Raw genomic sequence first — 15,231 nt, 5'->3', positions numbered from 1 at the left:
CAGAAAGATCCCGATATAATAGTCCCTGACATAACAGCCACTGTCAAAATGGCCTGCCCACAATATAACACTTGACAAGTTAGCCCCCCGACAAAAGGGCCTGATCAGGCTTCCCAGAATAGGGGACTGCATTTTTTTCCTAATAATCTTGCCTTGCCAAACAGGATAAGGTTGGTAAGACTATGAAAATGATGACAATATTGTTTTTTTTCTTTACTTAGCATGTTGATGGAAGAATAGTTTCTTTAAATAGCAAAGCAGATCAAAGCTATAGAATTCTATTTATATATGCTTTATTCAATTGAATGCTGGTAGGAGTCTTTCAGGCTCATTTTTGAAAGAGAAGAATGTCCGTCTTTCGACTTAAAACGGAAGATGGACGTCCTCACAGAGACATCCAAATCAGTATAATCGAAACCCGATTTTGGACGTCTCCAACTGCAGTTCGTTGCCAGGACGTCCAAATTTCAAGGGGGCGTGTCAGAGGTATAGCGAAGGCGGGACTTGGGCGTGCCTAACACTTGGACGTCTTTGACCCATAAGCAAAAAAAGCAAGGACGTTCCTGACGAACACTTGGACGTTTTCACCCGGATGTGTTTTTTTTTTTTACGAATAAGGCACAAAAAGGTGCCCAAAATGACCTGACCACTGGAGGGAATCGGGGATGACCTCCTGTTACTCCCCCAATGGTCACTAACCCCCTCCCACTCTCAGAAAGACATCTTTAAAAATATTTTGTGACAGCCTCTATGCCAGCCTCAGATGTCATACTCGGGTCCATGACAGCGCATGAAGGTCCCAGGAGCAGTTTAATGGGTACTGCAGTGCACTTCAGACAGGTGGACCCAGGCTCATACCCCCCTATATTTACATTTGTGGAGAAACCAGTGAGCTCTCCAAAACCCACAACAAGCACGCTGTACCATTATATAGGTGCCCCCCTTCACCTGTAAGGGTTATGGTAGTGGGTTTTGGGGGGTCTCAGCACACAAGGTAAGGGAGCTATGTTCCTGGGAGCAATTTATTAAGTCCACTGCAGTGCCCCCTAGGGTGCCCGGTTGGTGTCCTGGCATGTCAGGGGGACCAGTGCACTAAAAATGCTGGCTCCGCCCATGTCCAAATGGTTTGCATTTGGACGTTTTTGACATGGACGTCTTTGGTTTTCGAAAATTGACGAAAGTCAGAAACGTCCAGATCCAAGGATGTCCAAATCTAGGGATGTCCAAATTTAAGGAATTGGATGTTTCTGATGGTATTTTCGAAATGAAAGATGGACGTCCATCTTTTTTTGAAAATACGGGTTTCCCCGCCCCTGGATGTCGACATTTTGCAAAGACATCCAAATCGCAACTTGACGTTTCTTTCGAAAATACCCCTCTTTATCAGTGAAGATTTCAGTTGTAGTTTATTATATTTTTTGTGATGTGTTATTTTTTCTTAGGGGGCTGTTTTGTGTAGAGGCTATTTTGTCAAGGGTTGTTTTGTGGGAGGGGCCATTTTGTCAAGGGCTATTTTGTTAGGGTATGAAATGTGAAGGGTTATTTCGTTACAAGGCTTTTTTGTCAGGGCTATTTTGTCAGGGATATTATGACTGGGTGCCGGCCTTGGGAGTGAAAGGAAAAGGCTATCACCAGGACCATTACCTTCCTAGAGTTTTTCCCAGTGGTGGTAGCCGTTTCCATATGGAAAAAGAGATAATATTTTGGTCAGACAAAAGAACCGTAGTAGATGTCATCAACAGACAAACTGCACGATGTTCATGGGTAGTAGACCTGATGCGGGAGCTGGAATTGTGTCTATTCAACAACATTGTGTTTAGCGCAAAGCATGTTCCTGTAATGCAATTGCTGACGCTCTGTCTTGTTCCAAGTAGGAATTATTCCGGGAACTGGCCCCGCAAGCTGAAGTGGAGGGGGAGAGTGTCCCCGAATACCTATGGAATTTCGGAGCCCCAAGGCCTGGCAGCTGCTGCAACACTCAGTTGCACCAGGAACTTGGAAAGCCTATACAAAAGGATTCACCAGAGTCAGCTCCTTCAGAGCATGGTTGGCACAGTGGCCCCATCTGACAATTTAATAGTCGAATATATTGTGTGTGCAAAGAAAGAGGGCCTGTCACATGCCTCAGTTGCTAGTCAGTTATCTGCAGTGTCATTTTTTTCACAAAGATAGCTGAATGGGGAGATCCAAGGAGAAGTTTTCTTGTTAGGAAGATACTAGAGGGATGGAAGCGGGAATGAGTAGTCAGGCCTGGCAAAAGTTTCCCTTGAGACCAGACTATTCCGGGTCATATTTTCTCTAGCCTTTTTTGTGAACTGGGGGCTACCTCTACTCTGGAGGGAACTACTCTCCGACTTACGATTCACAGGTCTAAGACAAACCAGAGGGGTAGGGGGCAGGCAATTACGTTAACACATGTACACTCTATCTACCTGCCCCTTTGCAAACGCTAGGGAGTACATAGCGTGAAGGCCCAGCAGAGGAGAACCCTTTTTAGTGCACCAGGATGGCGTCCGTCTTAAGTTGTTCCAATTCATGACAGTATTGTGTAGATGCCTACAGAGGGTGGGACATACTCCAAATAATTTCAGGACACTTTCATTTAGGATAGGTGGGGCCACCAGTGTGGCAGCGACAAGGGGTCTGTCTCAGACATCAATCAAGATGATAGGCAGATGGAAGTCGGAGGCATATAAAGTTTACGTTAGGATGGGCTTTCCAGACAACCAGGGTGCCTTTTTGAGGTTGACAACCAACTCTCTTTTATGTTTCATGGGCTGTGTCTGGGATGAAAAGCATGTCGATTGTCAGACACTCTTTTGTCAAATGGGCCGCTCACTGAGATGGGAGTTGGCGGAATGAGATGGGCACAGCTGGTTCCATTTCTCCGGTGTAAATCAGCCAGTTTGGCCCTCCTGTGCGCCATGGTCATACATCTAGGAGGTAACGACTTGGGAGCACGGTCTTGCATTGAATTGGTGCAAATGGTTAGGTTTGACCTGTCCGTCATATCACAACTTTTTCCCCCCATACCCTGATGATTTGGTCCCATATATAATCCCCAGATTGTGTCACAAGCAATGGAAGTTATGGGGCAGAGCAAGAAAAAAGGTGAACAGGCAAATTGCAACATGGATTATGCAAATTGGTGGCTTGCAGGTGTCCCATACATGGGTTGAGGGTTTCTTTTGGAAGGACAGTGTGCACCTGTCCAATATTGGGAACGACCTGTTCAATAATGATCTGCAGAATATATTCAAAGATGTATTATTGGCACAACTGGCCGCAGCTAATGGGTAGAGTGCCCGGGGCAAGTAATACTACCCCGGTCTGGTGGCGGATGTACCCAAGCCTGATTTGAGATAAGCTGGGCAGCTGCACTTAAGGTTGATCACCCTTGGTGCGCGGCGGGGAGCTCTGGTTTGCTGCTTGGTGGATTATTAGTCTTGCTAATGGTGACGGACTGTGATTGACATGTTAAAAGCTTGAAAGCTTATGTCTGGCTTGGGTATTCTCAGTTTAAGTTGTTTGGGATTTATTTTAAATCATTTTTATTGGTGATAATATCACTTGTACAACTGTTCAAATAAAAAACAAACGGCACACACAACATGTCAACAATACTACCAATATCACCTAACAGTTTTACTTTTTATCCCCTCCACCTCCCACCCCATCCCTTCCCGCATCCAACACTCACCCACAACCAATTTGGTAGGGTCGTGCACAATGTTGCAGCAGCTAAAGAATAAACCAGTCCACATAACCTACCACAAAGGGCCTTGACTCTTATGGCCCCTTGCCCGATACTGCTGCCTCTAACAGGGGTCATCTTCGTCATCTTCAATTTTGTGATTGCATCAATTTGGATTCAATCATTGTTGTCATTGACAGAGCAAATTCATCCAATATATAACAATACCTCATAGCCGTACAACAGTAAACAGTTCTCAGTTACAGGATGATCTGTACCCTCTAAACACAAGTGCAAAAACCCACCAGCACCTCCGATTTCTAAAACACAAACCTAACCCTCTCCCATCTAATCCCTCCCTATAAGTTGTTTGGGATTTAAATAAACCTGTGGCCAAGTTATTGCCATTTGGTGAATACTCGAGCCCTGTTTTCATTTATGTTATCAGTGAAATTTTTTTGGGACAGCCACGAGGAGTCTCGGCTGCCTATGTTATCTTAAGCAGAGGCTTGCTTGTAACAGACCCAGTTACCCAAAAAGCTACAATTATAAAGGTTTAAAGTTATGTTATGTCTTGTATTGTATGGTATACGGGTTATACAGCTGGTATTCATGTGAATTGAATATAACTATGACATAGGATTGTGTTGAGTTCTGAGCATACACTCCTTGAGCTAATGACATTTTGTTAAGGAATTAAGCGGCCATTAAAATGATTGTAACACTTGCTGGAAACTCTGCTGACATTAATGACCTGAGGCCTAAACAACCACGAGGACCTCATTGCCATGATCTTTTTAACTGATTTATTGTTTTGAGTCATGTTGCAGGTTCAAAGAACTATTATTCAGTGGCGTACTAAGGGGGGGGCAGTGGGGGCGGTCCGCCCCGGGTGCACGCCGGTCAGCTTCATTCGTTTCCATGCTCCCTCTGTCCCGGAACAGGAAGTAACCTGTTCCGGGGCAGAGGGAGCATGGAAACGAATGAAGCTGACCGGCGCGCAGCACCCCCCCAGCGGCGTGCACCCCGGGGGGGGGTCCTTTCGCCGGGGTGGGGTCATGCTGCACCCGGGGGGCGGGGCACATCGGCGATCCGCCCCGGGTGTTAGCCCCCCTAGGAATGCCACTGCTATTATTTAATATTAGTTGAAGCCTTCTGGAGGAAGAATGACTTCTCCCATGTGAAGCCCTGCCTGTGTGAACAATGCCAGCGCTAGTCTCCACTGTAGCTGTACAAAGCCTGCCGCTTCACAATGCCAGAACCAAGACTGGCCACTGCGGACTCATCTGTCACTAGGATTGTCTGCCTATAACTGCAACAAGTTTTTTAAGGGACTCCGAATAGACAGCTTTATCGCTGTGTAAATTTCAAAATTACGGACTTTTCCTACTTTTTGTTATTTATTCTTGCCTTATCTCATTGCTGTGATTTGGGTTGATGAACTGTTACAGTGTTACTTGTTTTGTGTTTTATCGTCCTCATAGGCCCCTATTCTCTTCTTTCCCATAGGAATCCCCATTACTAGATTTGCTGATCGCTATACCTCCAATTATTGCCGGCCTCAATGCATTTCTGTGGATTTGGCTGCTACTATCTTACTGTTGCCCACTTTAAACTGTGCTTCTGATCCCTCTCTCTGTGTACTTCCCATATTTGGCTGTTGTATTTTGTCATGTACTTTAGCTTTTTGTAAGCGCTTTCTTGTTAATTCCACACACATTATGGTTTCTCAGTTGTCTGCTGTATCTCCTGTTGCCCTTATGCAGAACTCAATTTCGTTATTGACAAGAGATCTCCCCTTTGTGGAAGATCCTGTTTAGTTCCATGCCATTTCCTGTTTTCCCCCCTCCACATTTTGCTGAAGCGCTCAGCTATGGGTTTCTCGTCCCCTCACTACCTGTTGTGCTGTGCATTATGAATAATCCCATCTGCTTGGGATTATTCAAGAGGGAAATGTATAAATCTGCAGTCCATAAGATGGTGGTGGACTACTGTGTAACTCCTAAGATGCCTGCCCTTCTCTTTGTAGAGCAGAGTCTCCCCAACTCTGTAATACAGCAGGGTAAGGTAATCAGGAGTTCATAGGCAGAATTCCAGCAGAAGTTCTAATCTAACATTCCACTTCCAAACCCAGCAACAAGGAGGGGTAAAGAAGGAGGGGAAATAAGCCCTAGGACTATCATGTGCAGATTTGTGGTTGTGGTTCCTGAGATTCATTTTGCAGGGACAAGTATAGACAGGTGGTGTTTTTAGAAAAGAGGGGCAACATCAGAGACAGCAGATGCGAAAACTGTCGTGTACACAGATAAATCTATAAAAGCAATGTTTTGTTACCTCAGAAACAGGAACTTTGCTAGCACTGAGAAGCGATTTGCTTCAGGGTTGGTCTAGTTCAGGGGTAGGCAATTCCACTTCTCGAGAGCCTCAGGTGGGTCAGGTTTTCGGGACATCCACAATGAATATGCAGGCGATAGATTTGCATGTACTGCTTCCTTGGTATGCAAATCTACCTCATACATATTCATTTTGGATGTCCTGAAAACCTGACCTGCGTGGGGCTCTCGAGGACTGGAATTGCCTACCCCAGTCTAGTTCCTCTCACGGGAAGAAAGAGACTCTTTTTGTGTGTACTACTTATATAATTGAAATTGGCAAAACATAGATTTCTATTCCTAATTGTACATTAAATGTGCTTCTGTGATAAATTTATGATTGGCTAATTGTGAATCTCTTATTGTGAACTTCATCAGGCCTGCCTCCATGATCAGTTTGGTATATTTTTCCCATTCCTCATCCACCTCACGGCCTACTCCCTAATCTGACTTTCCCTGGCCTAAAGAACTTTTGTTTCTTGCTGTCACAGGAAATTCTTGCTTACTGTTGCTAAATCTGAGTAATCTCTTTTATCTAGTACTGCATTCTCTGTCCCACATATTCCACCTCATGGTTCTTCGTGGATCACAGCCAAAGAGCTGGACGATACCAGGAAAACACATCATCATAGCAAAAAATATATTCAAATCATCTCCAGAAAATCATTAACCTCCAAAATTCAAAGGAACAAAAGAATATAGTGGAAAGGTCACCCAACATAGGATTCTTGTACACAGAATAATGTTCAAGAGGTTTTATATTAAATAAATATGGCTTGATTTGACTTCTAAAATGCCTGTAATTCATAGCAGATTGGATTTCTGCCAGGTACTTCTGATCAGGCTTGGCCACTGTTTGGAAAACTGGTTACTGGGCTAGATGGACCATTGGTCTGACCCAGTATGGCTACTCTTATGTTCTTAATAGAAAAGTCAAAACATCTCTGTCCAGTTTAGCTGCCTGATATGAAAGTAGGTTATCTAATAACTTGAATCTCTTCGTGCTCTTGCCAAGTTAAACAAATTAATAGCTTTAGTAATTCTGGATGTCCCTGAGAATACCAAATGGTTTAAAAGATAAAATGGAGCAAAACCAAAAATAAACTTATATAGTAAACAAAAAAGAAATTGAGAATCACTCTTTCATGTACTGGAAGCCTATGAACGTTTCATGTTCTATCAGTTTTCTTCAGAGAATAAATTGGTTGTAACGCTGTATTCTGGTTAGATTGAAGTGTTTTGTTGTTTTTTTAAAGCTGCTTTGAACAGCCCAAATAATGTTTTATGTTTTATTAAAAACTTTAGCGCCAAGCTGTACAAGTTGTAGCTGGTTAACAAAAAGATATGTACAATGGGAAAGGGAATGGGACTTAATATACCGTCTTTCTGTGGTTTTTCCACCTACATTCAAAGTGGTTTACATTATATACAGGTACTTATTTGTACCTGGGACAATGGAGGGTTAAGTGCCTTGCCCAGAGTCACAAGGAGATGCAGTGGGAATTGAACTCAGTTCCCCAGGATCAAAGTCCACTGCACTAACCACTAGGCTACTCCTCCACAAAGGAAAAGAATGCCATTATACAGTAGAAAAAACGTAACCCATACATTCAGATATATTCGCTCACAGACTAAGGCCCCTGTTTACAAAGCTGCGCTAGTGACTGCCATGTGGCAATGCAGACTTTGAATGGGCTGTGCCAGCATTAGTGCACCAGCATCCTCTATATTACAGTAGGATCAATAAGGGGGGCCGTTTGCAAAGCTGAGCTAGCGTTCTTAGCTTGCAGTAAAAATCAGCTGGTGGTAAACACTGAGACACCCTGTTTTTAATTAAATAAGGCTGCTTGTATCACCTCCCAAATTAGTACTTACCAACCACCCACAACTTAGGGAGATAAAAGACTAAGTGCATTACAAATGCTAGTTTCTCATGGGGGGGGTGCAGGGGACCCAAACATGTGGTATAACTGCATCTTCCCCCAACCTAATGCTCTGATACAGCTGTTTATATACCTTTTGTGTTAAGGAAGGCTTTAGCACTTATCTTCCTCAGAAATCATTCTGTTCTTACCATCTATCCCATGCCACTAAATCTCACATTCTTCTGTTCATCCATAATTGCACCTTTCCCAGGCCCGTTTGCACATAGGAATGTCTTATCAGACCTTAAGTCCCTGGGCCTCATGATTTATGGCCTTTGCCCATTTTGACTGCTCTAGGGTGGACAACTAAGTTTATAGTGTTTACTTAGGTGCTAGCAGACCATAAGCTCTGATTCAGTAAAGAAGTCAACTAAGGGACACTCAAGTACTTAGGCCTATCAGCCTATATGTTCTATTAAGCCTTAGCTTAACCATGGTTCATAATTGTACCCATAATATACAACCCATAGGAATATAATAGGTGTCTCATCGTTTACCTCCAGCTGATGTTTACCACAAACTAAAAATTTAACACAGCTTTGTAAAAGACCCCCTGTATCTTCCCATCCCCTTCTTTTTGATAAATGCTTAGCGAAATAAAAAAAAAGCCTTAAGTGATGTGTTAAACTTCCTTAAAGTAACCTTAGCGAAAAGGCATAAAACTGACTGTACTATTAAACGAAAATCTTCTTGCAAAAAGTATTTTCTTACGCAATGAAGGTTTCTCATATCAAAAATGATCTTTGAATCAAAACTTTAACCTGCGATTGTAAAGATAATCTAAAATCCAAATGTATGCTCAAAGTTCTAATAGAAGATGAAAATCGGTAGTGTGTTTGATTTATCGTCACACTTTTTTCTTCTTCACTAGAAAAGTTTCTAATAAGCAACATTTTAGTTTTTTCTATATTTAGTTTAAATTTATGGACCTTCATCCATGTTTCCAAATATTGATAATTTATCGTAGATTGTAAAGAAACTAAGGTGTCTGTTGGTATTTTTATTTTAATTATTTTATTTATTCATTTTATATTACATTTATGTCCAATACATAAATGGGAAACAAAAGAGAAAATATCAATTAAAACAAACATTAAGGAAAAATATCATCTTTGTTAGTCCACATTATTGTCCACAATTGGGGGATCCAAGATCAGGAAAACAATCTCAAAGAAAATAAGAAAAACACGGAATGGTTAATCTTACAATTCATATTTTCTGAGGGAGGAAGGTTAATCGGTAATTGCAGCCGGTACAGTGGTAACTTAAAGGAAGTTGCTGCAGAGGGTTCTTCATCTGTTCTTTTAACTCCACAAACTCTTGTAATTTCCTGGGTTCAACAAATAAGTAATCAAGAAATAAAACACAAGGGAATCGCTCTAGGAAGGTCTCACCTAGAGCAATGATTCTTGGTTTAAAAGCCAAGAGTTCACACCTCCTAGTCTGCGATTCCCTTGATATGTCAGGAAATATATTTATCCTTGAACCCCCAAAAACTATCAGCCATATGTCGAAAATACAATTTCAAAACATTGTTCCTATCTAAATCAAAGGCAAAAGTCACTAATAATATAACTCTATATACAGGGTATTTTAGGAAAATGTATCTTTCTCAAATTATTTTTCCTTAATTGGTTCTCCAGAAGTTCCAGTTTTTTTACAAGAAACATAATTGTCCTTCATTACCAGATTAACTGATTTTTGTAGAGAAACCATTCCCGAAATCAAAGTCTTTATTTTTTTATCTTGGACTTCCACTTTGTTAGATAAGTATTGATATAATCACATATTTATTCCTAAAAAATTTTGACATCTGAAGAAGAGAGTTATTCACACTCTGCAGCTCTTCCCATAGTGCGTCCATTGTGACATTGTTTGGCTTCACCAGGTCCAATTTCTCCACAGAAACTGCTCCAGATATCTTCGGGGGGGAAGAGCTTACTCTCCAATCCCCCAGTTGGTTTATTATCCGGAGTCAATGCAGCGCCAGGACCTCCTCGGATCGCGTGAAAATCCTAACCCACTTCGGGCGTTTCCACTGTCGACCTCCATAGCGAAGCGTTACTGTTTCCGGGTCTTGGAGAGGTCATGCCAACAGGAGGACTCAAAGTCACTCCCTCTCCACTGAGATTCGGCAATAAAGCCTTGCTGTTCCCCGAAGCAGGAACCGATATCCCCGACGTTATAACCCAGAATCTCTCCAAAGTAGACTGAGAAGTGGTGGGAACCCCAGCCGTGTTCGAGGAGGGCAACACCACGGCTTTGCCTTTCTTCTTCCCCATTCTCTGGGAAGCGCGCCTACTTCTTCAGGTATTCTGGTGTAAAACAGGAACTCAATTAACGTACATCCTCCCTCGACGCCATCTGGGATCCTCCAGTTTGGGACACTCTTTGGTTTCTCCTCAGAGGCCTGACTGATATGGGTAACCCTTCAGCATAGCCCTCTGAGTCATTGAAACACGGAAGCCCCTCCACCACTTACAAGGTGGTGTCCCTTCGGAGGGGGTGTCTGTTGGTATTAACACCCTAATGTCATCCATTCAGAGAAATTATTATCCATTTTGACTCTATACGAACGTTGTCTTAAAAAACGATGAAACCAGTTATAGACTTGACCAGCAATACCCAAATGCGCCATTTATCTTATTTTCTTCTTTTCCAAAAGGCGACAAGCATTGGCAGCGATTCCTATAGATTACCATGCTGCGGTGCCGCCAGCTCTGGCCTCTTCACTCTATTGTGTGTCCCGCCTCTGAGGAAACAGGAAGTTATGTCAAGATGCGGGTCGCAGTAGGGAGAAGAGGCCGGTGCTGGTGGTAGGGCAGCCTCTCGGAATTGCTGCAGCTGCCACTGCTTCCTTTTGGAAATAAAAGAAATAAGGTAACTTTGAGGAAGAGGGTTGAGGAAGAAAGGGGAACGTGCCGATCCCTGGAGTGTGCTGCCTGAGGCCCCCGCCTGAGGTGGCCTAATGGTAGGACCACCACTGCTCCTAGGTGTTTCACCATAAAGAAGTTTGAAGTGGCACCATCAAAAGTTAAAGACACAACAGATACACATGTGGCATGCAACCTCAGCAAGCATTCACCTGGCTATCAGGAAATACCCTACTGGAAGCTTAAATGTATCGTGGTCTGCAATCTTTTTCAAATTCTGTTCTGAAATCAATATTACCAAAAGCCTTGAAAACTGCGAACGACCACCTAAACTTCCGGAAAACACTAAAAACTAACCTGTTTAAAAAGGCATACCCTACCGATCCAACATAAATGACTGATCTCTGCAACACAACAAAACTAAAGAACGTAATGGACATAACACAACTCTTCCGCTGTACGATTCCTTAGTGTGGCTGTGCCATGTGAACTTTATCTTACCACAACATCACTTTGTATCTGTTTACACTGGAATCTGTAACGCCTCTCCGGTACTATGTAAGCCACATTGAGCCTACAAATAGGTGGGGAAATGTGGGATATAAATGTAACAAATAAATAAAAAAATATGGCCAGCATATTTCTCATGATTCCTTTCCACTTGTCTGATTCCAAATTCATCCATCAAAATTGCACAGATAAGTTGTCTTCCAGTGCTTGAAATGGTGTCTACTCTCGCCTTCAGTGCCGAAAAGGCTTGTTCAGTAAATCCTGGTTTTCCATCTATACTTTGCATCCACTTCTCAAGAGTCCTAGGATGTGGCAGGCAGGTGTCAGACATTTTGCGGATGTAACGATAGGCACGTGGAGAGTAGAAATGCAGGGTCGAGGCAATACTCCGTAACTCTGGGGGAATAGGAGATAGGAAGTGGCTGGCCTGATTTCTTACCAATCGGTCTTTTAAGCAAACTTTCAATGCCACCACCACAGTATTCAAGGATTTGCAGGCTATCATTGGAGAACATATCACGCTTTTTAAGATCAGATATGACTGCTCGCAAGTGAGCTGCTTTCTTCTATAACTAACATTTGGCTTGTAGCAGTAATGTCATTTTCTTCCGTGATGATGGAAGTGATCAGTTGTTTGTGCCATTTTACGTGCTGCAATGCTTTTGGAGTTTAAAGGTCTTTTTCAAGACCCCCCCTTGTTATAATGGCTTCATACCTGAACGAACATCACAGAGACTCCTGTGGCAGGCCTGTGGCTGAAACACAGATCTGTGTCGAGTCTGTAGTAAAGTTTCCCTTTCGACTCAGTTGTCCCAGTCTCTGGAGTCATTGGTCCACTTCCCACTTCTGTTTTCTGTACGTTTAGTTTCTTCATGTTCAAGTTCTCATTTTTGAGCTTGCTTTCATTGTGGTATCTGGATTATTTAACAGACCTGTCTCTGTAGTGCCCAGTCCAGGAAGTGCCAAGTATATTTCACTATCAGGATTTGGTTTGGGTGGTGTATTAGATGACTGCCATTTTCGGGTGCTTTTGACTGTTTGAAGATGGGATGGAAAAGCCTCAAATATGCTTGGCACAGCACCTTCTCGCAAATGAACACAAGACAAGCTGGTTCTGTCAATGTCCTCTTCCCGAAGTCCTTAGAGCACAAAACTGCATATTTTGAGGGAACAAAATTTTTATGTCAAACTACAGAGAGAAGTTAAGTTCTTTCTCGAGTTTTCAATTTATATTTGTCAAAATATTTGTAATTCTTTAAAGAAGATGGAAACAATTAATTAAAATTGATGTTAGTTTGAAATAAAGGAGGTTTTTTCCCGATGATTTTATTTATTTATTTATTACATTTGTATCCCACATTTTCCCACCTTTTTGCGGGTTCAGTGTGGCTTACAATATGATATAAATGATGGAAATACAATTTGTTACAACTTGGTTATGGATTACATTGTGTAGATTTAAGCGAGACAGTCAAGTAACGTTAAGGAATGTAACAATGGAACACAGACATTGAAACATTGGAAGGGGACAGTGGGAGGCTTAAAGGGCAATAAAAAATAATGAAGAAGCCCTAGTTTCATTCGCTTAATTGGTGAAGAGAGGTGCTTCTTGATTTTTTTCCTCCTATTCATTAATATATAACAGTTTGCAGATATGCTAGTTTCCTAATTCTTATAATTAATGGATGTTCCTTTTTTTGGAAACTGCCCCTGATTTTCAATTTAGTTTGAAACTACAGTATTCCAACACTGTTGAAGAATAGGATCTGATGGAAATCTAGGCAAAGAACATGTGACAGTTACCAAATCGTGAACTGATATTATTGTATGAATGGTTTAGCCAGACAACTATTAGAGCCAGCCACGGTTGTATAATTTACATTATAATTGTGTTCAGATTTGGGTAGTTAGTGAGTAAATGCTGCTATAAAATGTATATTTATCTTATGCAAATTCATTGTACATATTCTGAACACTTACTGGTTTTAGGGTACATGAGGGCCCGGTTGAGAACTGTTGAGCTACCTGACCTCTTGAGGTCCCAGACAGCCCTGTGATACAAAGGAGAAACAGGGGTGATATGATACAGACGTTCAAATATTTGAAAGGTATTAATCCGCAAACAAACCTTTTCCGTAGATGGGAAGGCGGTAGAACTAGAGGACATGAAATGAGATTGAAGGGGGTCAGGGAAGTATTTTTTTCACGGAGAGAGTGGTGGATACTTGGAATGCCCTCCCGCGGGAGGTAGTGATGAAAACAGTAACAGAATTAAAAAATGCGTGGGATAAACATAAAGGAATCCTGTTCAGAAGGAATGGATCCTCAGAAGCTTAGCGGAGATTGGGTGGCAGAGCTGGTGGTGGGAGGCGGGGCTAGTGCTGAGCAGACTTCTATGGTCTGTGCCCTGAAAATGGCAGATACAAATCAAGGTCAGGTATACACATAAAGTAGCACATATGAGTTTATCTTGTTGGGCACACTGGATGGACCGTACAGATCTTCTAAACAAAAAAAATGTCATCCAGTTTGATACAGAAAGTGAAAGTGCCTTGGTGCTTTGTAGCTTTTACTACATGAGACGTGGGGTAAGGAATAATATATTGTAGAGGAATATATTCGAGTTATTCCCCAAGTTTTCCACGTCATCACTGTGACCCCTGACGCAGGTGCTAGTCACCGAAACACGGCCCGTGTCGGGTCTTTTTGTCAAGGCTCATTCATTAAAGAACTGTGTTCCATTTTTAAAGGCCTGTGGTGCTGTTTTTTTTGTTTGGACTTTAGTTTGTACTTTGTTCCCTCTCTTTTGTTATATCCGTACAGATCTTCTGCCATCATTTACTATGTTGCTATCTTGCTTATTTTCAAACGAGAAGGCCGGCCATCTTCCGACCAAAATCGGGAGATGGCCGGCCTTCTCCTAAAGCTGCCCAAATCGGTATAATCGAAAGCCGATTTTGACCGGCTTCAACTGCTTTCTGTCGCGGAGCCAGAGAAAGTTAAAGGGGGCGTGTTGGCAGTGTACCGAAGGTGGGATGGGGGCGTGGTTTAGAGATGGCCGGCTTCGGCCGATAATGGAAAAAAAAGAAAGCCAGCCCTGCGAACATTTGGCCGACTTTACTTGGCCCCTTTTTGTTCATGGCCAAGCCTTAAAAAGGTGCCCGAACTGACCAGATGACCACCAGCCTCTATGCCAGCCTCAAATGTCATACCCAGCTCCATGACAGCAGTATGCAGGTCCCTGGAGCAGTTTTTAGTGGATGCAGTGCACTTCAGACAGGTGGACCCAGGCCCATCCCCCCCCTACCTATTACACTTGTGGTGGTAAATGGGAGCCCTCCAACCCCCCCCCAAAAAAAACCCCCCACTGTATCAACATGTAGGTGCCCCCCTTCATCCCTAAGGGCTATGGTGGTGGTGTACAGTTGTGGGTAGTGGGTTTTGGGGGGGATTTGGGGGGCTCAGCACCCAAGGTGAGGGAGCTATGCACCTGGGAGCAATTTGTGAAGTCCACTGCAGTGCCCCCTAGGGTGCCCGGTTGGTGTCCTAGCATGTGAGGGGGACCAGTGCAGTACAAATGTTGGCTCCTCTCATGACCAAATGGCTTGGATTTGGCCGGGTTTGAGATGGCCGCCATTAGTTTCCATTATCGGCGAAAACCAATGGTGGCCATCTCTAACGCCGGCGATCTCTAAAGGCAGCCCAAATGTTGAGATCTGGCCGGTCCCAACTATATTATCGAAACGAAAGATGGCCAGCCATCTTGTTTCAATTATATGGTCAGGTACACCGCTTTACAGGGCCGCCCTTATAGATGGCCGCCCTTATAGATGGCCAGCCCCGTTCGATTATGGCCC

Source organism: Microcaecilia unicolor, unplaced genomic scaffold (assembly GCF_901765095.1).
Source record: "Microcaecilia unicolor unplaced genomic scaffold, aMicUni1.1, whole genome shotgun sequence".
Lineage (NCBI taxonomy): Eukaryota > Metazoa > Chordata > Amphibia > Gymnophiona > Siphonopidae > Microcaecilia > Microcaecilia unicolor.
The sequence above is the reverse complement of the archived record's forward strand: the minus strand, read 5'-3'. Positions refer to the sequence as shown.